Source organism: Pipra filicauda, unplaced genomic scaffold (assembly GCF_003945595.2).
Source record: "Pipra filicauda isolate LSUMZ 115617 unplaced genomic scaffold, ASM394559v2 scaffold226_size1812527_pilon, whole genome shotgun sequence".
NCBI lineage: Eukaryota > Metazoa > Chordata > Aves > Passeriformes > Pipridae > Pipra > Pipra filicauda.
Genome location: NW_024104339.1, coordinates 375521 through 403428, shown reverse-complemented (window position 1 = coordinate 403428; position 27908 = coordinate 375521). Strand labels below are relative to the sequence as shown.

General features: G+C 55.5%; 1 protein-coding gene and 1 long non-coding RNA gene across 4 annotated transcripts in view; one reads left to right on the top strand and one right to left on the bottom strand.

Moving 5' to 3' along the window:
* Positions 1-14571: 14571 nt before the first annotated feature.
* Positions 14572-16010, bottom strand: LOC120323279. The gene is made up of 2 exons (XR_005563587.1): positions 15269-16010; positions 14572-14865 (listed from the first exon to the last, which is right to left on the bottom strand). It is a non-coding gene; the product is annotated as an uncharacterized LOC120323279 (long non-coding RNA).
* Positions 16011-16302: 292 nt separating this feature from the next.
* The window catches only part of RAI1 (retinoic acid induced 1), a 74352-nt gene continuing 62746 nt past the window's right edge, over positions 16303-27908 (top strand). For 2 of the 3 annotated variants that reach the window (XM_027743090.2, XM_039381457.1), the window contains exon 1: positions 16303-16458. The gene's annotated coding sequence lies outside the window, so the exon portion shown is untranslated. Of the gene's footprint in view, positions 16459-17439; positions 17720-27908 lie in introns of those variants that run through there. The other variant, XM_039381458.1, reaches the window with a different exon arrangement.

Below are 27908 nucleotides of genomic sequence, written 5' to 3'. Positions count from 1 at the left end.
ATTGGTCTCCCTGCGATGCCAAACCCCTGCCAGAGCCAGAGGAATCCAAGCAAGCAGCTCAGAAATTAATGAAAGTGGAGGTGATGTGAGCAGTCAGACACAGATGAGCTTAATTCCCTTAAACAAATTAAAAATACATCACTTCTCACCACTGTGAGTCCTGAGCTGCAGTGGCAGGAGGGGAGGGTGAGCCATGAGTGCCAGATGCCCCACCAACCCGGCCAAAGGACAGGGAGGGCTCCTGCCTTGGCCCTTGCCCCTACCCCCTCTTGCCCCCCCAAATTGAGTAACCAGTTTTTGCTGCCATAATCTTCCCTGTAGGCAGACTGGGAGCTGGGTGCCTTTGCTGGGTGCCACTGCTGGGTGTCAAGTGGCTTCAGCAAAAAGAAACTGCCGAAGCCAACTTTTTACCTCTCTTCCTTCACCTTTTCAGCCCAAACTGATCTTTGATTGTAGAAAACAGGGCCAGAAGCAAAAGTTCTGGGGTTTCCCCACCTAAGCCAAAGCACCTTGCTTAAGGTTTAAGGTGTTTAATCCCTCTATTGCTAAAGATGCTGTCTCCATGCCCTCTTCCATGCATCCCTCCTTCCCACACCGGCTGGAGGCAGCTTACCCCAGACGTCCCATTTGCCAGGATGTCTGCCTGCAGAATCCCCCACTCACCAAGAACTGGGATATTTTTGCAGATCCTTATAAAAAAGGGAAGCAGCTGGGCTCTGGGTCACTGCCTGGGCAGGGGTGTGGGGGCTCTGTCTGTCTGTCTGTCTGTGCCAGCCCTGTCTGTCGGGATGGATGTTTTCTGCTGTGGTTTGTTGCTGCTGGTGGGGAGCCCCTGGGACCCTGTTTGGACATCGTCTGCCAGGGAGAAATTAAATCCAAAGGGCAGAGGGGGGAGGAGAAGCTGGAGCAGGGCTGGGAGTATGGGGTGGATCCAGCATCCACCAGGCCCATGGCAAGGTGTGGGATGTGGGCACAACAGGGGTGGGAGGAGGACAGCCCAGCTGGAAGTGTGGCTGGAGCAGGAATGAGGAAGCTTTACCACCAGATGGGTTTAGTGGGATCTGCCATGATTTCTGCAACATGGGGAAAACTTTAAATCTCAACAGGCTGCTCTTCTCCAAGGTCTGCTCCAGCCCAGATGGGCTGGCATCCCGGAGAGCCTCCTGGCCTGGATTGCACAGAGGGTCATGTCTGTCCCTGCGGGATCTGCAAGCTGGAACCAGGCAAAGATGGAAGCTGGGTGATGGGAAACCTCACTCAGGGGCTGCCAGTGGATCCATGCCAGGGCACAGGGACCCTCCGTGGGAGCTCCCTGCCCACTACCAAGGATGCTCCAATGGGAAGCAGCTGCCCTGGGCTGGGACAGCCCTGGATCACCCTATGGATTGGCTGCCTCTGTGCCACCAGAGACCCCGCTGCTGGCAACAGGGGTTGGCAACTGGTATCCAGTTTCCTCTCCTCCTCCCTTGGTGCCGGATGATGTCTGGCCTCGCTCTGGCTGCTGGGGATTGGTGTTGGGCTGAAAACAAACCTTGGCTGCACGGAGAGCAGTCGTGTCCTGCAGCTGGTAGGGACACGCAGGACAACCCTAACTGGGGAAAGAAATTTCCTCCATCTCCTTGTACTCTCCTTAAAGCCAAGCCTGGCAGCATGTGCTTTTTCTTCCAGACGGGTGCTCCATGGGGATGGGTGCTCCTGGCCAGGGGGGGACAGGGGTGCATGTGGGGACAGAGGCAGGATCCAGCCACTTTGCAGCACATCAGTGCAGGACCCAAGGGTGCAGTGGGTGCAGGGGTGGGGCTCGGGGTTGCAGCAGCTGCCAAGGAGCATCTCAGGGTTCCACGATCAGCCCCAAAACTGTCCCTGCTGAGTGCTGGTGGAGGGAAGCTGCCTGCAATCCATCATCTCTCATGGAGAGGAAAATAGGCTTGGGGGCATGCAGTATGGGCCCAGGGCACGCTCTCTCTGCTTGGCTAAAATGACACTAATTAAGCCCCTCGCAGTGTGTAAAAGCTATTCCTACAGGGCAGACAATTAACCTTGAAACTTGGCTTTTAGTGCTTGGAGGGGAGCGAATTTTTCATCCTGTTATTTCCCTGTGCTATTAAGCTAATCCTGGAGACCGTGAGGGAGAAACGGTGTGACACGTCTGCGGCTCCCAGTCTTGCCAGGAGCACAGTGTGTGGCCAGCAGCCTCCTGCTCCATCCCTCCATCATGCTTATATTTTCACCCACGGTCTCCAACAGCATCATCAGCGCTGGGGAACATCGGGAACAAGGGGTATGACCAAGGGCACATGGCAAGGCTGTGGCATTACATGATTATTATGGTCAGAAGTAAATCCAGCCTCCTCTGAGCATGCCAGACACAGTGCCAGCCTGGCCTTGAATTTTCAGGGAATTCCCTTGGAGGGACAGCGTGTCCCTGGCTCTCCAAGGCTGTGGCTGCTGGCACAGCATCGCCCCAGCCCAACCTCTGTGTGAGACAAACCACTGAAGTTTTGTTTTCTTGGAGAAATGGAAGGAGGAGGGAGGTGGAAAAAGAGAGAAGATTTGGCCCATGAAGGTCAAACCTTGCCATGGGGCTGGGGATGTCCCTGGGATGCCCTGTGTCCTCCCAGAACTCGCAGCTCCTCTCCCCCCCAGCTCCCCTCTCGCCCTCCAAACACAGTCAGTGACAGCACTGAGCTTGGGGACAACTGTGGAGAGGAGCTGGTGGCTCAGCCTGATCCTGCCATCAGCAGAAAGGAGAGAAAAGGGAGGATGGATAACCCGCAAAACCCCACCATGGGCTGCCACCCAGGCACACCGGCAAATATATAACACGTTTAAGCACTAAAAAACCAACCTGGGGACATTTGTCACAACGAGCTGCAAAAAGGTACTGAAACATCACTAAATTGTCCCAGGAAGAGAGTGCTGGGAGGGCCCTGCAAGGTGAGTGGTGGTAGGGACAGTGTGTCCCTCTGGGTCTCCCACCTCCAGGGATAAAGATGGAGCATCCTGGTGATGGTGCTGACAAGAAGGAAAGATGTGCAAGATGCACAGCTCCCAGCAGCAATGCTGCCATGAATGAGTAAACCAGCCTTTGGGGTGCCCAGAAAAGATGGGAGAGGCATCCTCCAGAGAGGTTTTCCTCATTTCCAGCAACCTCTTCCCACCAGTGGGACCTGCAGACCCCACACCAAGCTGAGCACTGGCTGCTCCAAGCCTCGGCACCCCAAAAGAGCAGCAAACCTCCTACCTGAGCACTCCCATGAGTGCTTTCCCAGCTCCAATTGGCCTTTCCATAGGAGCATGGGGGGCTGCAGCACCCCTGGAGGAGCCATTTTCCATGTGGGAGCCATTTCTCTGCAATAGCCTGGTTTTGAACTGCTTTCCTCTTTTTTCTTGAGGGGGTGGTACATTATGAAGGCTGGATAAAGCAACGGAAGGGAGAGCTGTGCTGTAAAAGCCAGTCTGCTGCTAAAGCTGGTGAAAAAAAATGATGCTGCAAAGTGCCTTTGTAGTTGTTTAGTCATTTGTTAGCCAGGCCAAGGGGTGATTTATGTGGCTGAGCACCAGCTGCCGAGCATCACATAGGGCAAAATGCCCTGAGTGTGTGTGGAGACCAGAGGAAGGATCAGGAAAGGAGGATGAGAGAGCAGAGAGGAGATTTTTTTTTTCTGAGTGATGTTTTTGGCTTGTCTGCCTCATTCTCCCTTTTACAAAATGATTCTCATCTTCTTCAGGGCTCCCGTGGAGGTAAATTCAGCTCCCACTGCCTTGCAGCTCTTCCCTCCCCAAGAACCGTGCCCACAGAAGACACTTTTCCTGCATCTCTGTTGTTTCTCACATTAGCTTTCATACTTTAATAAAAAAGAGAGTAGAGCCTGGGGTAGCAGATGGGACTGGCAACTCCTGCCTGCTGTAAATCACAGAGGAGGTTTTACCTTCCTGGGATGAAGCTGTGCTCTCGGAGCACTGATCCTGCTGGAGTCATCCAGGGAGCAGCAGCACAGCCAGCTGCCAGTGCCATCACTGCTCATCACTGCATCCCTCTCTCCATGAGGAGACAAACTGACCTGCTGCACCTCTTCTGCAGAAGTGGCCAGGTCCTAATGGGAATGCTAAATCACAGCCGTGCTTCGGAGTGTCCTTCTGCCGGCATAAATCAGCTCAGCCTGGCTGGAATCGCCGGTGCTGTGCTGATTTACTCTGGGGGGGTGTGTGGGGGAGATGCTGGATGGTTCATCTGAGCATCTCTGTCCTCTGAGCGGTGGCAGGAGGCCACAAATCGTCTGGCAGCCATGGAAATAGTGCAGCAGCCTGAGCTCGGGCATAGGGAGGAGGGAGATATGTGAAGAGGAAGGGGGTTCAAGGTGGCAGTGGGAATGAGTTTTGAAATATGGAATAGGATAGGATAGGATAGGATAGGATAGGATAGGATAGGATAGGATAGCATTTCAGCTGGAAAGGGCCTACAATGATCATCTGGTCCCACTGCCTGACCGCTTCAGGGCTGACCAAAAGCTAAAGCATGTTATTGAATGAGTTTTCCAAGTGCTGAATGAATTTTCCAAGTGCTTTTTGATCACTGACAGGCTTGGGGCATTGATCACCATTGTAGGAAGCCTGTTCCAGGGTTTGACCACCCTCTCCAGAGAGAAATGCTTCCAAATGTCCGGTCTAAACATCTCTAACACACCTTTGAACCATTCAAAGGTGGGACTTGGGGATTCTATGATTCATTCCCACTCATCCCATCGCTGTATCCCAGGGAGAAGAGAACTCCCCGGAGACCTCCCAGGCCTGCTGGAGGCTGGATTTTGACGTGTTCTAGCATGTATCCCGTTTGTCCTGCAGGACACGGATCCTTGCAGAGCGTGGGCGGTGCAGGACGGGGTGAGCAGGCACCGAGCTCAGCCCCGGGCTGTTTGCAGTCGGGCGAACGGTTCCGAGCGGCTGGTTGCTCCAAAATTGGAAGGGATAAATGTGGAGGGGAGCGTGTGCCAGCCGACTCAGCTGTGACAAACCCGGCGTGAGCGCTTAGCTGTGACAAAGCACCGGCACCGAGGGGCTCACACGCGCTGAGCTGGCGGCCGGAGAGCCGGGACGTGCTTTATCGGGATTCGCAGCTGCGGAGCGGCCGCGCCAGCTCCAGGGAGCAGGGGCTGGATAGGACCCTCTGTGCTGCCAAAAGCCGCGGTGTCCCTGAGTGAACAACAGCTGTACCTGTCCACAGCCCAGGGGAAAAAAACACCTGCAGCCCTGTGGGTTGCACGTACCCCTCTAGATGACTGCAGAGTTGAAGTGCATATACATGCAGCCTGCTGTGTGAGAGAGTGGTGATTTAGGCTAGATATAAGGAAGGTATTTTCGCAGTGAGGGTGGTAAAACACTGGCACAGGTTGCCCTGAGAAGCTGTGGGTGCCCCATCCCTGGAAACATTCATGGTCAGGTTGGACGAGGCTCTGAGAAACCTGATCTAGTTAGAGGTGTCCTTGGTCATTGAAAGGGGGTTGGGCTACATGACCTTTTAAGGTCCCTTCCAACCCAAAGCAGTCTATGATTCTCTTTTTTAAGGTCCATGCAGGATTGTATTACCTGCATGTGCTGAGGTGGATCAGGACTGGGGGAAGATCCTGACCTCCCACACAGCATTTTGTGCCCTGATGGTGCAGGACAGGCTGTGGGACCAACAGCAGCTTGGTGTGGGAGCAAGGGCTTCTGCTCTGCACAGGGATATCTTGGCAAGCTGGGTGCAATTCCCAAGGATAAAATTTGTCATTGTGCCAAGGACAATGCCTGGGAGGGAGCCAGGGCTGCCCTGTGTCACGCTGCCCATCTCTTTGATCACCCATGCTGGGCTGAACTGCTGCCTTCCACCAAAACCCCCATGACCTATTTTTATTTCACTTTCCCCCCATTCTATGCTACAGAAAATCCAGAGCAGCCTCTCCCTGAAGTGTCAGCACTTTATACAGCACAAGCCCCAGTGTGCTTCCATAATCACGGACACACTGACAGGCACAGGCAGGATGCAGCTCCCAGGACTCATTTCTATCCCTGTGCTTCTTGATAACACCGCAAATCCCCGTGGTGGGTTCCCAGGTCACAGCAATACCTGCAGCAGAAATACCTCCTTGCCTTAAGCAGCACGTTTTTATCCCAAGACAGTGTTTGTTTAGTGGATTGTGATTCTAATTCAGCAGATGGTACCAACAGCTGCCAACTCTGCATCTTGTCTCCCTCCTAGCAGGCGGCATTGACCCGATCTGACCCCGCGCAGGGCTCAGCCTGGCACCCGAGGCTGTGTGGGTGAAGATGTCCCCTGGCAGGACCCCCGGTGTGGTCTGCACCCAGGCAGCTCTCAGTCAGGCTGAGAGTCCTGGGAGCCAGAGGATGCTGTAGCCCACCCAGAGGATGCTGCAGCCCCCCTGGAGGATGCTGCTGTCCAGACTCCGCTGCCCCGGTGCTGCCAGGGGCTGCCCCAAAGCTGGGCAGAGGCTGCCACTTAGTGTTGGAAGGGAGCACGGCTGCTGCAGAGACCTGGCAGAGCGCCTGCAGCTGGGCCAGGCCACTCCTATGCTCCTTGGGGTGTTCCCAGGCTCCTGCTCACAGCCCGGGGTGCCTGAGCATCTCTGGGTGCAGGTGGTCCCATCTAACAATGACTCTGCAATGGTGCTAATGAGGCTCGTGCTCCTCCATCCCCTGCCCTATCCCTTGGGGTGCTGGCAGAGCTCACCTTCACCAGCCCTGCACCCCCAGACAGCTGATGAAGGTCCTCACCCCTCCCTGGGCACTGCCAAAATCAGCTGGCATCGCATTGTCCAACACAGAATCACAGAATTGGATTGGACTATCAAAACTATCTAGTTCCAATCCATGGGGAGGAATACCTTCCACTGGCCCAGGTTGCTCCAAGCCCTGTCCAACCTGGCCTTGAACACTTCCAGGGATGGGGCAGCCACAGCTTCTTTGGGCAACCTGTGCCAGAGCCTCACCTCCCTCACAGGGAAGAATTTCTTCCCAATATCCCATCTAACCCTGCTCTCTGTCAGTGGGAAGCCATTCCTCCTCGTCCTGTCACTCCATGCCCTTGTCCAAAGTCCCTCTCCAGCTTTCTTGTAGCCCCTTTGGGTACTGGAAGGTGTTCTAAGCTCTCCCTGGAGCCTCTTGCTCCAACTGGCCTCCTGGACATGTTTCTATTTAAATGATGTGCCTTGTACCCCTTTTTCTTAGACAATGTGGCACTGAGGTATCCAGGGGATGCAGGATTTGGCTACTGTTCTTGGTCTCCTGTGTGACTCTGGCAAGCTCTCCCCTGCCTCAGTTTCCCCAAACTGTGCAGTGGGTCCATGGGAAACAAGCCCTTCCACCAGCTCCCAGGAGCTTCCAGCAGCTCCTGGCTGCTGGAGCAGAGCTCAGTGCCCCTTGGCCACCTGGAGAAACTGAGGCAGGGCACAGCAAAGCAGGGCTGGGTGGTCCTGAGCAGCTCCCACTGCCCCAAGCATGCTGGCTGCTGTCATCTCCTGCTCCTTCCCCTCATTACAGCCCGATTCCCTGGAGACCTCGGCGGCAGAACGTCCTTCCCCGGTGATGTTATATTAGCTTAATAGCATTTTTCCACTCCATTTGAGAGGGGAATTTACAATGATCTTCGATTAGGACTGCCTTAGGAATGCCTCCGATTAACACCATCCGTCCTCATTCACACCCCCCTGCCACGGGCAGGGACACCTTCCACTAGCCCAGGTTGCTCCAAGCCCCGTCCAACCTGGCCTTGGACACTCCCAGGGATGGGACAGCCAAAGCTTCTCTGGGCAACCTGTGCCAGGGCCTCACCACCCTCACAGCCAAGAATTTCTTCCTAATATCCCATCTAACCGTGCCCTCTGTCTGCGTGAGCCATTCCCCCTTGTCCTGTCACCCCATGGCCTTGTCCCAAGTCCCTCTCCAGCTCTCTTGGAGCCTCTTTAGGCACTGGAAGGGGCTCTAAGGTCTCCCCAAAGCCTTCTCTTCTCCAGGTTGAACACTCCCAGCTCTTCCAGCCTGTCTCCATAGCAGAGGGTCTCCAGCCCTGGGAGCATCTCCATGGCCTCCTCTGGACTCTCTCCAGCAGGTCCATGTCCTTCTGATGCTGGGTGTGCCAGAGCTGCGCCCAGCTACCTACTCCAGAGCAGAGCAGAGGTGCAGAATCCCCTCCCTCCCTCTACCTGCTGGCCACGCTGCTGCTGCTGCATCCCAGGATACAGCTGAGCTCCAAGGAACAGATCCAGCAATGCCTCTCACGGTCCTGCTTGCAGACCCTCAGGCAGCACCCCGTGGGGGCAGGCAGAGCCTTGGTTGTTGGCATTCCCAGCCCCGGCAGCCCCTGCCCTCTGGAGCGCCGCGGGCTGCACAGCCCCGACCCCCTCCTCGCCCGGAGCTGCCACTGCTCTTCCTTCGCCTCTGCCACAGACGGCTCTGGGATCACTTACCAATTAGTGTGGCCTGCTCATTAAAGCTCATTATCTGCCAGTGTGAACTTGGATGGGATTGTGCGGGCTTGGCAGGGGATCAAAATCTTCCTTTTTTCCAATTGCATCCCTCTCAGCCCCCACGCTCCGGGAACAGCCCCGCGGCTGCACCAGAAGGCTGGGGGATGCGGTGCTGCCTTTTAGAAGGAAAAAAAAGTGCCCAACAAATTAAGCCGACTCCTCCTCACAGCAGAGACCGGTCGATGCTCCCCACCGGTGCTGCGATGGAGCACAGTGATGCCTGGATCTCTGTCTTCCATGGTGTTCCAGGAATGTAGGGATGCATAGGGGGTAAATGTCAGGACTTTCTGACCACTGTGGGATAGTGAGCTCAGCCTGGTTCCAGGACACAGAGCTGGCAGCCATGGGAAATATCAGCTGCCAGCTACAGAAATCAGGTTTCTTCTCCATGTGGTACATTGTCGAGAGGGGCTGGTCTCAGAAGTTTCGTGACTATTTTCTGCTTCTCATTGCAAGGATAGAGGGGAAAACAAACAACTGACAAAAACAGTCTTCTCCCACCGCACCCATGGGTGTTTGAGTTAAACAGGTGCCAGAAAACCCAACAGATTACAAGGCTGGGATGGAAACATCCCTACTCATGGAAGGAGACTTCACTGTGTGGGGAATCCCAGTTCTAACCTGAGCTGTAGGGCAAAGCCCTGTGCCCCCATTCTGCCCTCCTGCCCCCCAAGCCATCAGACTGGCTCTGCTGTCACCACACACATCTCAGCCTTTGCCTGACTCTGTGACACCGGTGCCTGGGGGGTGACATGGACCCAGATCCTTAGGCAGGGATGGGGACGTTGCTTTGTGGCCACAGAGGCCAGTCCTGGACATCCTGCAGCTGCAAGGCAAACAAGCCAAAGTCTTTCTGTGCTGGGAAAATCAATCCCAAATGCAGCCTGGTTTCATAAGAACCAGGAGCATGGGAGTGGGAGCCGTGTCTTTCCCAGTGCCTCCTTCCCCTCTTTCCCAAAGCCGTCCTTCCCCTGGGAGACACCAGGTCTGGCTTTCATTAGCGAATGAGCCTGTTTTGGTGAATGGCTCTTGTCAATATTGATTAAATTCCATCTTCCCATGTGCAGACAAATCCTCTTGCAGTCCCTTCAGTGCTACTATCCTAAAATAACTCAGTAACAAGACACGGTTTAACCCTTCCTTCCTCCTCCAAAAGAAGAAACCCCAAGGTGAAATCACCCACTAACTTCTCCTTTGTTCATCTCCCGCATGGAACCACCCAGTAACAAGACAAAAATCCACCAGCCAGTGGAAAGCAGCTGGTCTAAGTTCAAGCCAAAGAGCCTCAGCTTGTGTGAGCCAGGGCTTTAGCACAGGCCAAGCTGGGAAGGCTGCGCCTACATCATTAACAAAATCCCCAGCAAATGCTCCCTGTGGCATCCAACCAGCTCTCCAGGGCTGTAAATTGTGCCCAGGAGCATATTCCTCCTCAGCCCCTCCTTTCCAGGGTGCCTTTCACCGCAGACATCCCTGTGCCTGCATCCCACGCTGCCCTGGATTAACCGCCTCTTTTATTGCTGCCAATTACTGGCAGCAAAGCTGCCGCAGGGATGAAGGATGTGAGATGGGTTACACCTTCCCAGCCCTAATGACGTGAGGATTTGCAGGCTGGAGCAGCAGCCTCGGCTCCCCACGGAGCAGGGGATCAGCACACAGCCCCCCACCCTGCTTCCCTGCATGTCCTTTGCACCCCACTGCTGGATGCTGCACATGGTATTGTGGGGACAGCTGTATCCCCGAGCCCTTGCATGGATCAGGGGATGGGAAGGGGTGTGGATCAGGGGTTTTGGAAGGTGCATGGATCAGGGGATGGGAAAGTGAAGCCCATCTTTAGTGACCCAGAGAGCTTCCCTTGTGGGTGGGAGCAGAGGCAGCACCAGCCTGCAGGCAGCAGACCACACTCGACTGCTGCTGAATGCTCTGAGGCTTCACACTGCGAGAAGAATGAGCAGATAATAGGATTTTCCATCTCTTCAAAGGGCGCTCGAGCCAGGCCCCGGTGCTGTGTGGCGCCCTGGGAAGAGCTGCCGGGAAGATCCCACACCTCCCAGCCGGCGCCACAGCCACAGGGATGCTCCCAGCTGCAGAGCAGCCACCAGTGTGCAAACAGGGACTGGGGATCTGGGCTCTGGGAGGGCAGAGGGCTGGAAGGCACCACGGGGATTATCACAGTGACACCAACCAAAGGGGGGCAAGGGGCAACTGTGGTGCTGCCACAACGGGAGCCAGGGGAAGGCTCATCTCCCCTGATGTTTTTCATAGAATTGTTTGGGAATGGTTTGGGTTGGAAGGGACCTTTGAGACCATCTCATTCCACCCCCCTGCCATGGGCAGGGACACCTTCCACTAACCCAGGTTGCCCCAAGCCCCATCCAACCTGGCCTTGGACACTTCCAGGGATGGGGCAGCCACAGCTTCTCTGGGTAACCTGTGCCAGAGCCTCACCACCCTCACGGGGAAGAATTTCTTCCTAATATCCAATCTGAACCTCTCCTCTTTCAAATTAAAGCCAGGAACAGCTGCTCTGCTGCAGAAGCAAGCGGGAAAGCAGACAGTGGGCTTTACACTTTGTGTTCACAGCAGCCAGGGCACGCTCACATCGCCACACCAAAGGCATGGCACACTCACACCTCTCTGCTGCACACACTGGCACCAGCTTGGGGCAGAGCAGCTGCCCCTGGCCAGCCCAAGGTCCCTCAGTCCCCGACCGCTGCACAGGGGCAGCCGAGGGACCATCTGGAGGCTCATTTGAAGAGCTCCCACGTCCCCACATCCCTGCTCCATTTCTCCTCGGATGGCTTATCAGCAGTGACTTTCCCGACAGCAATCGATAGAAAACATTTTATCACCTTCCCAGGCGGCAGGATCCGTGGAGTGGGTCTGATTTCTGTTTCTATGGTGACATCTTCCGGGCTTGTGAAAGATTTTGCCTTTCTTGGTTGTTGTTGGGTGGTGGAGATAAGGGGGTGTTGGGGGGGGGGGAGCGAGGGGGGTTGGTGCTATATTTTTTGTTGTTGTAGGTTTTGCTTTTTTTTCCTTTTCTTTTTTTAATACCATTTTCAGCGTACCAAGGAAGCCGCCAGCCAGCCAAACACGATGCCCGCAGCGTACCCACAGCACTGCTGCTCGCTGGGAGGGGCCCCAGGGCAGCTTTCATCCCCGAAATGCCTCTGAAACCTATTGAGGCTCAAACTGGAGCCGTCTCCCTCCTCCCCTCACCCACATCCCCCTTTCCACCTCTCTGGGCTTCTCTTGTCAGGCCTGGAAAAAGCCACTTGGCCACACAGCAGGGATGGCCTCAAGCACAAGTGACTGCTCAGGGCGTTTTGTAGTGCAGCTGATTTTGCTCCTCAGTTCTGCTCCCTCCTCCTTCTTCCCCTTCCTTTTTATCTCCTTCCACCTGCTTTGGTGGAAGAGGAGGGGGTTTTCACACAGCCCCCCACTGCCAGCCCCTGCCCTGCCAGCTGCAGTGACCCTGGAACCCAACCAAAGGGGCAAGGAGGGACAGCGGGGGGGTCACTTCTTGTTTCTGGGACATGATCACTTGTCATCCCCTGCACGCAAATGGCCCAGTGCTTCTGCTGAGTTATTGGCACCTGAGGATCTCACTGACTGCCTAATTAATGTCTGCACAGTTCCCTCTCATCAGGGCTCCCTTTACCCCATGAAACCCATCAGTCCTGCCACGTGCCCCTGCCAAAACAGTCTGTATGCCCAGCTGGGAGCCACCCTCCTGGAGACACCCTCCTCTGAGAGCTGGAGGGACTGATAGATGGAAGGAGGGATGGATGGAGGGAGGGGTGACCTCTAATGTCTGGAGTTGCCCTATGCTGATGCATTTAGTAAAGTTGTCCCCAGCTCCTTGGCCCTTGTTTCTTGGGGACCCAAAGGGAAGCTTCTCTCCTCCACCCCCAAGTCCCCAAGAGGGCTGAACCCTTGTCCTTACCGCCAAGGAAACAGCTGCCCAGCTGAGGTGAACACCAGGCTCCAGCCTCCTGAAATCCTGACTGCATTCAGCACGCAGCAGCCCAGAGAGGCTGAGCAACACAGGGAAGCCAACAGTCCTGTGCACATCCTGAGATGTGCCATAAGAGCTGGTCCAAGGACAAGGACAGGGAAGGACAAGACTCTTCCAACAGCATCAGTCCAGGTTGCCAGAGGTGGGTTTGAAAGGCACCACCAGCTTGGGAACACTCTGCCTGTACCTTTCCCGTAATGATAAAGCCACCCTGTTCTATTTAATTAATGTTTCTCAGTGGCACAGCCTTCAGCTACTAAAATAAGTAAATAAAATAGAACAGAGGTTTCTTCTTCTTTTTTCTTTTTATAATGGGAAACTCCAAAGCTCATAAAGTTGGAACCATGTCCTGGCATTAAGTGACAGTGGGGGGTTTGCTCCTTGCATCGGGCACAGACCCAAAGCACTTAAAAGCAAGGGCAGGAATGGGTAATGTGGGTCTGCCATCTCCTTACCCAGCCAAGAGAAATGCAGTGCCCGTGACACAGATCAGCACCCCTGCATATTTCATCTCAACGCAATGCCCTTATCTTTGACCCAAAATAAAAATTATTCCTTGCTCAGCGCTCTCAAAATACAAAATTATCTATGCGTGCGCTAATGCCACGTATCAATCAACTTCAAATGCAAATCCCCCCAGCATTTAGCCCTAATTTTACCATAAAAGGATGGGTCCACGCCAAGCACCTCGCTCAACATTATTCTAGGGAACAGCAGCTACCATCAGCAAATCTCCTGGTCATTGACAAATACTTGGATCCTCAGCTTTTCCTAATGGAAACAATCTGGCCGCTTCCTGAGAAAGGGCGAAGCACGGAAGGAGAGCAGCACATTCTCTTCTCTCCCCCTTTTTCCTCCCTCCTAAAAAACCTCCGGAAGCTGGTGTGGGACGGGTGCTGGGGGAAGGAGAGCAGAGCTGGGTGGGAGCTCGGTGGGAGCAGCCAGACAAACCCCTCAGGGCTCTCCCTGTGAGGGGGGAGGACCAGCATCATCAGCCACAGTGGGGAGAGCCTGCACCCCATCCCTGCTGACAGAAACGCTGCTCAAAGGGAAGCCGGTTTGCCAGGATGTGTGGTGGGTAATTAGGGATTTGCAAGGCTGGGCACACTCTGCAAGTCTTTTTCTTCCTTTTCACAGAAATGAGGGAGCGTTGGTGGGAAAAGGCACTGTGCAAGCGACAGGAAAACACCAGGGAGCACTTGAAGGAATGTCAAAGTGTGGATCAAACCCAGCCCGTATTAAATGTCTTTCCAGGTTACTGCAAGGCTGACAGGGTGCGGATGGACAGACAGACAGCAGAGCTACTGCTGGACCATGACAAATACCAGTAAGAGCTCTGGAAAGGCTAAAAGTCCTTGAGCACATGCCATGCTCCAACTGCACAGAGTAGGAGAGCCCTCTCGAGTGGGTTGTCCCACCAGGACTGTCCCAGCACCACCATCAGTGATGCCACTACCAGACACAAGGTTTAATGAATTCCCACCCTGATCCACTTCATCGGATCCTGGGTCCCACTCACAGCCCTGGCAGTGCTGTGAGGGCGGCACACCACAGGTCCATCCAAATTTCCGCCCCGCATCCTCAAGGAACAATGGCCTGTGTGTCCCTCGGAGGCCCCTCCTGCCGCACGCGGCCGCAGCCGCCCTCGGAACACTCTCCCTCTTGTTCGCTTTGGCCGGGAAGCAGCGGAGCAGCAGGTATTTCCTGCCATCGGCTGCCATCCCTGCCTGGCCGGCCCCACAGGGGACACGCTGCTCCAGCTCTAGTCCCTGGGACCCCCAAGGGACCTGCCACCCCTCAGGGACAAAGCAGGAACCCGCAGCGGTTGCTGTCCTTCAGCAGGCAGGTGGCCCTGCTCCAAAGGGACACCAGCAGCTCCACACACCCCCCCGCTGTGCACATCCTGCTGGAAAAGATTTCCCTTCTGCTGTTCCAAGTCACAGCTAAAATGAGGCTCAAAAACGTGCAAAACGCTGGTTTTGCCTCGTTTCCTTTGTGTGTTTCAGTGTGTTCTGCAAACAGGGCACTTCCTCAGAGCTCCGCTTTGGCTCTCACGTTCGGGAATAAGAGAGAGGCTTTTATTTTAATAGGAAAACAGGATTATAAATTAGCAGTCAAGCTGCGAGAGCACAGAATCTTCCTCTTAAAATATCTGCACACGTCGCCGTGGCCAAAGCCGGGTGTCAGCACCGGGGACACACGCACAGAGGGGTCCCAGGTGCCACCTCTCTTGGTGCAAAGCAGGTCTGGTGGCCACTGGCACGTGTGAGATGCACACGGGTAATCAGCTGCAACCTCCCAACAGCAAGGGCTTACACCAGATACCTGATGGAGAGGAAAATCCCAGGCAAGCATCAGGCAGCGCTGCTGGCTGCAGCCAATTTTCCTCACTTAATATGTTTCCTGCACTCGTCCCCCTCCCTGACCTCGGCTCCTCCTTGGAGCACGTTCAGCCCCAGACACACCGCTGAGCACAGCCAAGGCCAGCGGGACTGCTGCCATTTCATCCCACCCCTTGGCTCCCAGACCAGGGCTCCCGCCACGCTGCTGCACATCCCAGCTTCCCCCTGGGGCTTCCCACTCTGCCTGGGGCAGGATAAGTGGGCAGCCCCAAACACCTCGTGGGGTGATTGTGCTCTCTGCACCCATGGAAGGCTTGGAGAGAAGGGGGTGGGCAGGCCACCTCCACCTTTTGTGAAGGGTGTGTGATCCAGACTCAGATGAATACCTAAATCCAGCTCCGAATGCAAGTCCAGATGTGGATCCAAATCCAGCTCCAAATGCAAATCCAGATGTGGATCAGAATCCAGATCCAAATACTCATCTAAATACAGACCCACACCTAAGTGCAGACCCATACATGGTCCAGCCCTAATCCAAATGTGGATCAAAGCCCAGAAGCAGCCCCAGCTCCAAATCCAGACCTGAGCCCTGACCCAGCGTCCTCATCCTGCCCACTGCCAGCAGCTGGTGGATACTGTCCAATGGACTACCCTGCACCCAGCACCAGTGCCCAGTACCAGCACCTGGCAGGTGGTGCCCGGGAGGGTTCCCTGTACCCAGCACCGCTGCCACCCTCCCATGCCTGCTCCATAACACTCAGCCCGTGCTGCCCAGAAGCTGCCATACGGTTCTTGCTGCTGGCACCCAGGACTCACCGCACCGTGTGGAGCAGCCCAGTGCCGGGTATGCCATGCCCAGTGCCCATCCCAGTGCCCAGTACCTGATCTGCCATGCCCAGTGCTCGCCCCGTTGCCCGGTATGCCATGCCCCGGCGCCCGTGTGCCGCGCCTCGGTGCCCCGTGTGTCGTACCCCGGTGCCCGGCGTGCCGTGCCCCGGTGCCCGTTCTGCCATTCCCAGCGCCCACCCCGGCGTGCCGTGCCCGGTATGCCCTGCCCAGCGCCCATCCCGGTGCCCGGCGTACCATGCTCGCCCCCGCCCCGCGGTGCCCGGTATGCCCTGCCCAGCGCCTGTCCCGGTGCCCGCGGTGCCCGGTATGCCGTGCCCGCCCCCTGCCCCGGTGCCCGCGGTGCCCGGCGTGCCGTGCCCGCCCCCTGCCCCGGTGCCCGCGGTGCCCGGTATGCCGTGCCCGCCCCCTGCCCCGGTGCCCGCCGTGCCCCGCGGCTCGCGGTGCGCGCCGCCCCCGCCGGGTGCGTGCCCGGTGCCACCGGCGGCGCTGCCGGCAGGTGTCGCCGCGGTCGCGGGCAGGCGGCGGGCGCGCGTGCACTTCCGACGGCGCTCGGTCATGCCCCCGCCGTCCCTCCCCTCGCTCCCGGCGCCGCGCGGGGCTCCCGCCCGCTGACACCGCCGAGGCGGCTCGCACGGCGCGGGAGAGCGGCGCGGCCGCCCGGGCATGGCCGCCGGGGCCGCCCCCGCCCAGCGCCGCCGCTGAGAGGCAGCGGGGCTCGGCCCGCCAGGTAAGGAGGGCTCCGGCTACGCGGCTCCCGGGGAGGGGGGAGAACCGGGCGGGCCGCTGAGCCCGGGGAGGGCCCGGGGAGGGCGGGGGGTGGTAGGGGCCGGCGGGAGGAGCGGAGGGGCCGAGCGAGCGGGCGCTGCCGGCGGCCGGGGGAGCCCTGCCCGCCGCCCCGTTACCCCCCCGGGGCTTCGCTTCGCAGCGGCGGCTGCAGCCGCTGGAGCGGCGGTGGCACCGCCGCCACATCCCCTTTTCCCTTCCCTTCCCTTCCCTTCCCTTCCCTTCCCTTCCCTTCCCTTCCCTTCCCTTCCCTTCCCTTCCCTTCCCTTCCCTTCCCCCCGCGCTCCCACCGCACCGCACTCGCATTTCCAACCGCAGCCCGTTTCGGTCCCCCCCCAACCCTCCGAAACCCGCCTCGACCCCCCCAAAACGCGAGCCTGGCGCCGGGCTCGATGACGTCACGGAGGGGCTCCCCGGCCCCCCCGGTCCCGCGGGTGCGGGTGGCCGCGGTGCTCCCAGCTGGTGGTGCCGAAACGCCGAGGGGGGACATGGTGCATCTCTGATAGCCCCGAGCCCCCCCTGAGCCCTTCTGCTGCAGCTGTGAAATTCCATTTAAATTCCTCTGTGTGTGTGTGTGCGCGTGTGTGTGTGTATTCCCACCCCCGCTGGAAATGTGCAGCTGGAGTAGCACCCTGAGCATGGTGGTGGGATTCCAATGCAGATGCTGAGCTGCCCGGGGTCGGCATCCCGAGGGCTCTCCGGCCGGTGGAAGCGTCGGGCTGACGTCGCAGACCTGCTGGAGGTTCTCGCTGACGTCAGAGCAGGATGTTGCTGGGGTGCGTGTTTGTCCCCCACTGCCTTAGACAGAGCGCGATGCCATCCATTAGATGTGAGCAGGTTTTGGCTTTGGTGAAAGCTCTTGTGCCCACTGGCCCCTGCCAGCAATCCCCTTGGCTGTGAGCGGTGACCGGGTTGGCTGCCCTCAGGTGACCTCCCAAAGTGATGGTTTGGAAGAACAAACCCAACAGTTGGGGTTTTGCATGGGAGAGTGCTCCTAGGGCCCTGTGCCAGTGGAGGGAGGGCATTGCCGGTGGTGCCAGCACCTTCCAAGAGCTCTTCCAGCTCAGCTCCAGCTGCCCCAGCTCCTGGGCATCTCTGGAGCCTCCTTGGTGGTCCAGAAATGGTTTCCTGCTGAGTGACGGGACTTTGTGGAGTGCTCCTACCCCACAGCTGCCTCCCCCGGGGTGGCAGCGTGTGTTCCCCAGGTGGGTGAGCAGCGCCGTGGTGGCTCTGTGAATGTGGGTGCTGTCACCTGTGTGTTGGTGGCAGAGGGTTGGGGGACCCACGGGGGGTGAGGCAGAGGTTGGCTGTGCGTGGTGCCTGCTGGTGCTGAGACTGTGTCTCCTGGTGTCTGTCACTGCCTGATGAAAATGGACCTCGAGCTGCTGGGGGATGGAGTGGAGAAGGATAGGAAGAAGCCAAGTGAGATGGAGGAAAGGACATGTTCCCCCTGGGTGCTCTTCCCTCCCTGTTTCCCATGGGATCGATGGCGAGAGCGATGATGGTGGGGGGTTCAGTGGGGGTCTGTGCACAAGGCTGGGGGCACTGCATCCTGAGCAGCAGCTCTGCAGCCTGGGGCCGGGAGCTGTGTGAAGTTCAAGGCAGGAAGTGAGAAATAAAAAATAAAAATAAAAAAAAAAAACCATAACCGGTAGAAACCGCTGTGGAGATTTAGGGAAGCGGCACGGCTGTGCCGTGGAGCCCAGAAAAAGTGTGCATCCTTGTCTGATGAGGAGCTGCCCGTGCCAGGGACCGCAGACCCACCTCTCCTCTCCCGGCTCTGTCTCCGCTGCAAGCCCCAGGGAACAATTGCATACAGAGTGCTTCGTTTCAGAGCCGCCACAGTCATTTCAGAGACCTTTTAGGCAGGAAAAGTGCTCTGTAGCGTGTAATTTGAAGGCTCTGCTCTGAACCTTCACTGTCGCTCTGCTAAATGATCCTCTGCTCTTCCAAACCTTTGCTGCCTGGAAACCAGTGGCAGTGACCTGGTTCCTGGCCTCACTCAGTCCGAGGTCTCCCTTCAGCTCTGTGCTAAGGTGAGGGGAGTTGCAGGTTGCAAGGAGCAGCCTGAGGTGGTTCTCTGTCTTGCATGGGGCCTCTCACATGTCAGAGTCCTGGGAGATTTCAGCCAGTCTTAATCATCTCTCGCCTATGCCTGAGCTGCAGAGGTTGTCACAGCTCGCTAAGGATTTTCCAGCCTGGAGGGTCGAACCTTGTGAGGGCTCTGCAGGAAAATCTAGGGACTCCAACTGATTTCCCTCTGAAATGGGGCAGCTGCAGAATTCTTTTCTATAACATCCCTCAGGCTTGGCAGCTCACGGCAGGGAAGGACGGTTTGTTCTGACATCAGAGAAAATGGCACAACTTTGGTTTAACTGACGGAGCCACTCCACAGCCTCACTGGCAGCACCAGAGCTGAGCCCAGAGGTGCCGGACCATCAGTCATCCAGGGAGCGTGGTATTGCTGGGAGTTTCCTCATCTTTCCTCTCCTGCCCATCCTTGTTAGCTGCCCTAAAACTTTTGTGGGTTGCAGGCACACCTGCAGGAGCAGAGCAAGCTGTGGGTTTCCTCTCGCCGTGGGCGCTGCCTCCCCTGCCAGGTGCAGGCAGGGCTCTGAGTTGCTGGCAGCCAGGGCATGCAGGCAGCTTGGCAGTGAGGTGCAGGAAAAGGGAAAGGATGGGGAGAAGGAAAAACATTTGAATATGAAGGGTTTGGCTGTCACCCGTCAGCCTGGTCCGGTCCCGTGCTGGGTTGGCACCGTGCAGGCACCTGCGTGTCTCCTCTCGCCTCACATGGCTTCGCTCTGCTTTGGATTCGCTCCTGGTTCCTGCTGAGACAGGAGAGTCCCAGTGATGGTGGATTTCTGCACGTCACCAAATCAGACACATGGCCAGGGCAGGGGGAACCGTCTTGAGTCCATCCTAGTGGGCTGAATCAGCCCTGCCAGGTTCGTATCTGCTCTTAAATCCAGCTGGTGCTGGGGACCCCACCCTCTCCCCAGGCAATTGCTGCCACTCACTAATGACAGGGCTTCTACTTGGCTTCTGCTCGCATCCTATCCCCCGCAGCGGGGCACGAGACACAGAAAAGGCATTTCCCTTTCCCTTCTTCACGTCTCAGAGGGATGCTCCGCAGCTACAGCCCTTCTGAAGAGTAGGCAGGATGCATCCCAGCTGGGGTGGAACAGGCAGACCTGTGTATCGTCCTGCCACCATCCTGTCCCGTTACCTGCTTGGAAACATGCTCAAAATCCACGTGCTCAGCATCGCGTGGATTTGGGATTTCAACATTGCGTGGATTTGGGGTTTTCCCCAGGAGGGCTGGTATACAGCTGCTTGAGGCCGGCGGCAAGGAAGCTTTCACCAGGTGTGGAGGGAGAGGAGGAAGAGGAGGAGGGAGGCAGGTGCAGGTGCTGGAGAACCAGTGTCACATCCAAGTGCAAAGAACCGTCTCTGAGCAGCGGTCACCACCTGTGCCCACCAGTTCCAGGCTGGAAAAAACAACACATTCCAGGCAGTCAAGGGCCATCACCAGCTCTGCAAGATGGAGAGTTGCTTCCTGGTGCTGGCAGTCACCCCCGGTCTTCAGCGGGAGGGTGGGATCGCTGTGGGAATGCCGCTTCACCGCGGGAAGGTGGCAGCTTGGTTTTTGCTTCGGTTGCACGGCCTAGTTTTGAGAGCTGGAATATGCTCAAAGCTGGGCTTTCTGAGTTGCTTTTTTTGGTTTTGTTTTGTTTTAAATGACAGCATTTCCCCTTTAAATTTACATCTCTAGCTGGGGAACACAGAGCCTGGTGAGAGAGGGAGTGTGAGACTTTTATAAAAAGAACGAGTCGGGTTTTATTATCCCTTTGAGACGAGCAGGGAAAATCTATACTGAAGGCATGAAATAGCAATAAAAATGGACTTTTTGCCAAAGCAAAATTAATTGAGTGAATCTCAGTCCTCAAGCCTGAGCTCTGAGAGGCTTATGAGTTGGATATGAACCACGCTGCCCCCTTCCAGGCTCTCATCCCCCAAGGAGGGGAGGCAAATCCTCCCTCCGGTCCTCGGTGTGTGATGTGATCAACGCACAGTAGCAGAGGACTCATGCTTGGGATACAGCAAGGCTGAGGTTGCCTCCAGCCCTGGTGATCCCTGGAGCAAGGACCTTCTCCAGGTCCATTGGCTTGGGGATGCTGATGATCATTGTTCCAGCATTTCCATCGCTGTGAATCATGGAATCCCCTCTGGACTGTGGATTTGGGGGAGTTCAACAAGAGAAAGGAGGAAGACTGGACAGAGGCTCCTTGAACCCACTCTGGAAGCCAGAAGAGAATCCTGCTGTCTTTCCCTGGCCTGGGCTTGCTCTTATTGACTGTTTTCCTCCCTCATCTGCATCCTGCTCATGACACACTCTGGGGTCTGGCTCTCCAAAGTGCTTTCTGGGCAAATCCTTCACAGAAAAGGAAACTCCCCTCCTGAGGTTTGTTCTAGATGTCATGTGCCGTGTCACCAGCTCAGATCTGCCATTTTTAGGTGGAAGGATGGCAGGAGGAGCTGCTGGACAGAGCAGCAGAGGAAAGACAGATTCTTTTCAGCAGATGGTGCAAAGAGGATGAAGCTGTGTAAACCTCCTGAGTCCACCGGAGAGACGGAGATTAAATAGTGAGAGGGCTGAGAGGCAGCTCCAGGCAGGAGAAGGAAGGAGAAAAAAAGGCAAATGGGGGTGGAAATAGGATTGGAGAGTGGAACTGGGGAGAGAAACTGTTGGTTTGAACAGGCATCCCTCACCCACATGATGTCTCCCCTCCAATTCAGAGGGCCTAGATTCAGTGCCATAAAAATATAGCCCTTTTCAATCCCTTATCTTGCAGGAGCAGAAACAATTGGCCTGCAAAGAAGGAGAAAACAATCTGTTTGACTGACAAACAAAACCACATTTCTGCACAAAAGGAGGAGGAGGAAGAGGCAGCTGTCTGGCTGCTGCTTCGGCTTTTTTCCTTTCCCCTCCCTCTCCTGTCCCCTCGCTGACGGTGTCGGAGCAGAGTCGCTACCCTTGCCAGCAAAACACCCGCCATTCTGACTGGCTGGGTTCAATGTCAGGCTCCTGCAGCAAATGTCATTGTCCTCCCTGCTGTCACCAGCCACGGTGGAGATGCACCAGCCCTGCTATGATGCCCTCCTGGGGATGGTGCAGGGAAAGGTGGTACCCTGGGGCAGAGCCCTGCTGTCAGGAGAGGTGCCTGCTGGGTGCCAGAGACAGAAAGTGATGCCCAGGAGAGAGGGACCAAGTCCAGCAGCTCATGGCAGCTGAGTGGGGACAGAGGGGACACAGGAGATTCCTCATCAGGGGACCTTGGGGAAGTTCAGCCAGGTTGTGGGCGATGCTGATATCGCAGCCCGTGGGCAGCATCCATGGAGCTCCCAAGTGCTGCAGCTGGAGATGCTGCTGGAGCCTTGTCCTTCTCCAGCTCTGTGCCTCGGTTTCCCTGTCTGCAAGGTCAGCAGGATAACACACAGATGCTGTAAGAGAGCTGGGGCATAGAAAGTTGTTAACTTGGCAAGTTGTTATCCCAACAAGTAGTTATTAATTACGGAAACCACCATACTAGCCAAATTGGTGCTGGGGGGAATCTGTCAGAGAGGAAGGAGCAGAGCCCATGGGATCTCAGCAGTTCTCCATCTCTCTGGAACAAACTCCTCACTTGGAGGCTCTTTTGAAAAAGAAGCTGATTTTTCCCATGTGATTCCCTGACCAGAAGCAGCAGCAGTTTCCTGCCTGGAACAGCTTTCCGAGGGGACTCTGCTCTATGGGGACACGTGAAGCAAACACCCACGCTCTGAAAACAGCCAAATGCAATACCCAGTGCCTGAACCTGGAAAAGCAGAGGCTGGAGCAAAACAATCTCTGCAGGGGCTGGTAGTGCACACAGAGGGAACTGAAGTAAATAAAGGGGCACAAGAAGCAAACCCTGAAGCCCCCAGGACACTCTTTTGATGCAGTTGCTGATGACCTACTAGAATCCACTGGAAAGATGATCCTGCAGTGGTGGGTGGTTCACTTTTTCCTCTTTTTATTTTTTAAGGAGCTGTTTCACTTCACAGCCAAGTAGCAAAATAACACATAAGAAATCAGAGATTCCAGGTGAGTTAATAACGAATAATGAGTCTCTCAGTTCCTGAGTGGTTCTCTTGTTGCCGCAGTCCAGGCATATAACAGCCTGGCTTTCCTGAGTATTCTCAACCAGGCTTGTTGAAATGCTGGTATGGATTGATAGAAACATCCTGAATTCAAGGGAATTCAAGAGATCCAGCCTCTGCTTTCTTAGATTGCCGTAACAGAAGCTTTGGGGAATATTTGACATGAAACATTGGAAGAATTTGGTTTCTTTTTAATTCCTGGACCTGAAATGAAGAATTTTGTGCACTTTTCTTTCCTCTTTTATTTCAAAGGAAGATGAGAGGAACTATCCCTGCACGTGTCAAACTGTGGGCAAGGGAAGATACGAAAGATGACTGGACTACTTTTACAACTTTGGCACTTGACTTTCCTCCCCAGAAGGGGAAGATGCACTGTCAGCCTGTCTTGTGATCAGGCTGTATCTTTTTGTTACCCTGATAAACGTCAGCTGACCAGGCTGGGATGTAAAACAGCTCCATCTTTACCAGACCATTGCTGCTCTGCCTTACACACAGTATTTGGGCAGGAAAGGGCCCAGCAGCTCCCCACGTGAGCACTGCTTGCAGACTTTGCCTGGCCCCCCAAGGTCTCCATCTCCTCCTTGCCCTGCCATGGCCCCTCAGGGTCCTCCAGCACCCTCTCTCCTTTACCTACTTCTGCCCCCCACATTCTCCCTGACTTCTCCCTTCAGCTCCGTTCTCCGAGCTGAGCTCCAAGGGCAGAGGTGAGGGTTTGGCCTCTATGCTCAGTGCTGGTAGGTGCAATGCACAGCTTGTGCTGTGATAAAGTAAATCTAACAAAGATGTGGAGTTTGGCTCCTGGGCAAGACAGAGCATTTAGTTTTTAGCAGATTCCTGCTTCTCTGGTCCCACACGTTCCGAGCATGGCCATGGGAGCAGCTCTCGGGGTGAAGCCAGAGTTTGGCTTAGCTCAGGGCTTGAGGATATGAGGCAGAGTGGGTTATGCTGAAGCCCTGTCTCTCACTTTCGGACTCTGGAGATGTCTGGATGCTCCCAGTCCCTGGCTGTTGGGACGGTATTTCCCATGGCAGAGCCAGCATTTGGTGAAGCAGCACACATCCATGTTTTTTTCCAGAACCTACCTGGAACCTCTCCTTTCCCTGGGCATCTCCCACCCCTTCCACCAGCTGCAATCACACAGTCCAGAAGCTCATCCTCGATGTTACTCTGCGCTCGTGTCTCCTGGGACTTGGCCAGCGTGTGTCAGGGCTACGCGCCTCTTCCTCTCCAGCTGCTCTGCGCTCGGCTGCGTCACCCGGAGCATCCCTTCCTCCTGCCAGGGGTGGCTTTGCACATCCTGTTTCCCGAGTTGCCTTGCCCTGATTTATACTAGGTCACAGGCGTGTGGGTCCCTCACTTGGCCGTGGCAGCACAGCCTCTTTGATTAGGTGTATCTCCAAGCATGACTTCCATCTGCCCGTCAGTCGCTACAGCTAATTCCTGCAGCATTTACAGCCACGCAGGGGCCCCGGTCGTATGGAATAGCCACTGATGGTGGCAGGACTGTGCTAAATGATCTATTCCACACGTTTCACCTCTTTCCTGCTCGCAAATTGTTGGCGATTTTTTGTAGTTGCATTAAGTATTCCGAGTGGCTGCGATTTCCCCCATCGTATTCATTATTCAAAATTGTTCTCCAGATAATTTCTGCAAATAATTCGCAGTCTTCGCTCTTTTGTGAATACTCGGTCTCAAGAATGAGAGTCGTTTTAATTGGGATCTCACATCACATGATGGGTTTTGGCTTCCCGATTGGGCAGGCTTAATTTTTAGGCTTGAGGTTTGGGGAGGGAAACTGTTGCAATTAAGAATTTGAAATTCACTTTCTTCCAATATCTTTAGTTGACGCTTAACATTAACAGTCTGTCTTGCTTTTTTTTTTTTTCCCCCCCTTCCTGGCCAAAAATCCCTGTTGGTAACTTGTTGGCAAGAAACACTTGGAGAATATAAACAAAAAGGTGGCACCAAAACAGCTAAATTTAACATATCTGAAAACTGGAGTGATGATTCACAGTGGCTTGTTGTGTATTATTCACCTCACTCTGGTAAAAATAATGATGAAAATAATTTAGAAACATAAAAAGTCACATAGCAAGGGGACATTTATAGCACTTGGTTTCATAAAATCTTCCCGTCAGCGGTTCTCTGTGTGCCTGAGAAACATCCTGTGGGCTGGCTGGTGTGTTGTACCCTGGCCCTTGATGCTCCGGGCCTGGGCTGGGGCTGCTGCCGGCTCAGTGGAGGGAAGGAAGGTTCAACCATCCTGGCACCTCATTGTAGGAGCAGGTGTCACACCTCCTACTGCCTTGATCCACACCCTCAGCAGGAAAGACTCCAGTTGCCTCATGCAGAGCTCGACTCCAGGCAGAGGGTGACCGTAAGTGACTTGCCCAAGGTCACACTCCAGCTCCCTGGTTCAGCTGGAAATAGCTCCAAGGTCTCCTGATCCCCCCAGCAGCCCCCTCGCTGCCAGGCGAGACGGAAAGGTGCAGAGTTCACATGTCTTCTCTAACCGACAGCCTGGCTCCTGCCACCTCACCTAAAACCTCCTTGGCTCTATTTTCTGCCCCTCACCCTTGGGCTGAGTCAATACAGCTCCCTCTCAGCCCCCCCTTAATAACACGGGCTCCTGTGGCATATTTATGCCTCAAAGTGGAGCGCTGCGCCGGCGTTCCCGTTCGTGCGGCACCCGCACAGCCCGGCTGCTCGCTTCCACCAGCTGCTGCTGCCGATTTCCCTTAAAAATAAAACCCCTCTAAAGGTACAGCAGGGACACCTTAAATGCAGAGCTGTGGCGTGCAGTTAATCATATCCTCTTAACGGGTTTATTCGCTCATTAAATATTTAAGACTCGTTTCTCTTTATCAATAGTGTGGAGGCGTGCAGGCCCCGGTGCAAAGATTTATGCACACAATAGGATCGGTGCATTTAGATTTGTTTGAAGGGATCTGAGAGCCATTTAAAACTCGACCGAGGGGGACGGTTTCTGCTGCCGCTGTTTTCCTCTGGTGAGGTTTCTGCCTCCTCACTGTGGCTGGGAGGTGGCAGGAGGGGAGGTCGGGGGGTGTGGGCTGAGGGCTGCCTCTGGTACCCTCTTAGTTGCTTTTGAAATAGCTGTGCCCCCTTTTTGAGAGATGCTGAGGTCTTGGAGGGGATGTATCTGGCTTGAGCGTCTGCTAGTGATGAGGATGGTCTGTGTGTGGAGGCAGTACCTGGTGCTGGGAGCGTGTTTGTGGAAGTGGTATTTTGATCCCTGTTTCCCATTGCTGTCTGTGTGAAGAGCTTTGCTGTTGCGGCTCAGATCGTCTGGCGCCGTTCGGGAGCTGTCATGCAGGTGCAACATCTGTTGTTCTTCTGTTATTACCTGGGCTCTGCTCTTCATGCAGGTGTAAGAGCAGTGGTGGCCTTTTCAGTTCAGAGGATAGGGAGGGACAAAACCCACACCATCATCCTGGCTCTTCCTCCCCATCATCTGCCCCCCTGTCGACTGTGGCTTGCCAGCCTGGACCTCCATCCCGAGCATCTTCATCCAGCACCCACCATCTCCAACCTGCACCCATGCCTGGTCTGCAGTCCCTACGTGGGGCTCCATGGCTTCCAGCTGCTGCCAGATGTCACTCACCCTGGGTGCATGGAGGTGATTCCTCCTGCCTGTGTGCTCCCCACTGATGTGTGTGTGCCTGTTCCCCGAGCTCCAAGGGCTGTGGGTTGTGATGTGGGGTGTCAGACAGGGCCAGGGGCCTCACTGTGTGTCCGATGCAGTTGCACAGTGTGACCTGTACCCCTCCTTCCATGGAGCGCGTTGCTGGAGCTTGCAGGGACAGCAGGTCCTGGCATGCAGGACTCTATCTCCATCTCAGCAGCCTCTGCTTAGACTGGGAGGGAACATCTCATGCCAAGACCTGTCCTCCCCAGGCTGCAGCTCAGAGTCAGAGATGGCAGCAGCTGACGCCCATTTTTTTTTCGCCCCCCGTGGCATCCTGGCAGGTTCTTCCCGCAGCTTTGCATGCAGCCAGACATGCCTGTTCCAAAAACTCCTCTCCAGGAGGTGCCGGGGGTGGATAGGAAGGGTGAGTAGCTGCAGTGGCAATGGGCAGAGCTGGCAGCTCCCTCCCGAGGGTGTGAGAAATACCCCAGCTGGATTATTGACAGCCCAGAGCATGGGAAGTGCGTGCATGCGTCAGATATTTACCCAAACCTCTCCTGCTTTGCAATGTGCCCACGAAAAAAAGGATCTGACAGCAATAAAACTGTCGGGCGGCTGCTGCTGCTTTTTTTTTAAAGTTCTATGATAGCTTCTCCCCCCCCTTTTTTTAATAGCTAATGCATCTGTCACTACTTTCCTAATGAGCTTTCCGAAAAGGGCCTTGGGGACCTCTACCTCTCCATGTGGGCTTGGATCGGAGCATACTCAGGGGAGGCAGAGAGGATTCAGCTCCCTCTTTCACCCCCATCCCCTCCCCAAACTCCTCTCCGAGGGCAGGTTGTCCAGAGGGAGGGGAAGGCAGCAATATCTCAGCACTCTGTGAGCTGGCGTTCACCCCCTGCAATCACAGCCAATAATGACAAAAAGACGGGGCTGCTGCCAGAGATAGAGAGCTGAGCTCCAAGCGTTACAGCAATGTCACAGCCTTGGGACTGCTGCTGGCTGCTACTGGAAAGAAATTTCCTCACAACAGGCAGAGTTATAGGAAGGAGCCATTGATTGCATTAAAAAACACCCTCCCCACCTCTTTTTTTTGGCATGGATTTTCAAGGCTGCTTTTTTTTTTTTTTCCTCTCCCCCCCCTTTCTCTCTCCATTTGCCATTGAAGTTGCGTTCAATAAAACCCATCGCCCGAGAGCGTCTGTTCGCATGTTCTCAGCAGTACAATGGGCAGAGGACTGCAGTGTGCAGAGCCCCAGCCAGCCTCTGCAGACAATGAGGGGCTGGCAGCGGGGCAGGGGGGGGCTTCTAGTTTATTTTATTTCATTTTTTCCCCCACCTGCCAGCCCCCACTACTAATTGTAATCACAAAAGGCAAATGGGAAGGGACTGGGGGAGCAAGGCTGTGGTTCACTGGGGTCATGGTCTCCATCAGTCATTCTCCCAGCCTGTTGCTGGGTAAAAGCTCGGCTCCTTGGTTTATCAAAATGACTGTGAAGTAAAAGCCTCTTTGCCCAAACCTCCACCCCCCCCAAAAAGCTGTTTCAACTGACTCAAAAAGCCTG